Below are 685 nucleotides of genomic sequence, written 5' to 3' on the forward strand. Positions count from 1 at the left end.
CCAATGATCTCCCCGCACGCGTACTGAAACAGCGCCTCACACATGAGACCCTCTCTCCCAAAATGCTGACGTACAGGTGCATGCTAAAAAAAAAAAGATATTAGTCAATGGGTATAATAATAAAAGAATATTTTAAGTGTTCGCGATGACGTGCAGTCGTGAAATGGACAACCTGTGTGATCTAATGGACAAAAATGAGTTAACCTTAGCGCAACTGACTGGATTTTTACAAGGCCAAACTCCACTTGAGTTTCAGTCATGGCCTGGCCAGCAAACATTCTCAAGCAAGAAAAAAAAGAAAAAAGAAATCAAGCACATCACCAGGAACACTTAAAAGACCTCTCTACAGTCTAACTGGGCTTCTCGTGCAATACTTACTGACATACTGTTCGAAGGGGTACTTGAGGGGGACGGGTTTGGCGGGAGGGTCCTGCCCCGGGGGACAGGCCAGGCCTACGTCGGCCATGGCCACGTCGGCCCTGTACACGCCGGCGGCCGGGCGCGGCGCCGCCCTGCTTCGCCTGCGTGAGCTTTTCTCTGTAAGCCGTTGATTGCGCTCTATATCAAATAGCTCGTATTTTTTCCCTGTGTAGGAACTTTCGCTTTTTAAACTGCATCAGCCGCCCGACGCAGCCCTCCCAGCTAGGCGCTCAGTGTGAAGGACAACAGTCACCAACAAAATCAC

The 685-nt window shown here is 49.8% G+C and overlaps 1 protein-coding gene across 1 annotated transcript in view; it reads left to right on the plus strand.

Moving 5' to 3' along the window:
- The window catches only part of LOC119586447 (LIM domain-binding protein 3-like), a gene marked incomplete in the record, with an annotated part of 85,993 nt that overhangs the window by 16,724 nt on the left and 68,584 nt on the right, over positions 1–685 (plus strand).

Source organism: Penaeus monodon, chromosome 21 (genome assembly GCF_015228065.2).
Source record: "Penaeus monodon isolate SGIC_2016 chromosome 21, NSTDA_Pmon_1, whole genome shotgun sequence".
NCBI classification, from domain to species: Eukaryota; Metazoa; Arthropoda; class Malacostraca; order Decapoda; family Penaeidae; genus Penaeus; species Penaeus monodon.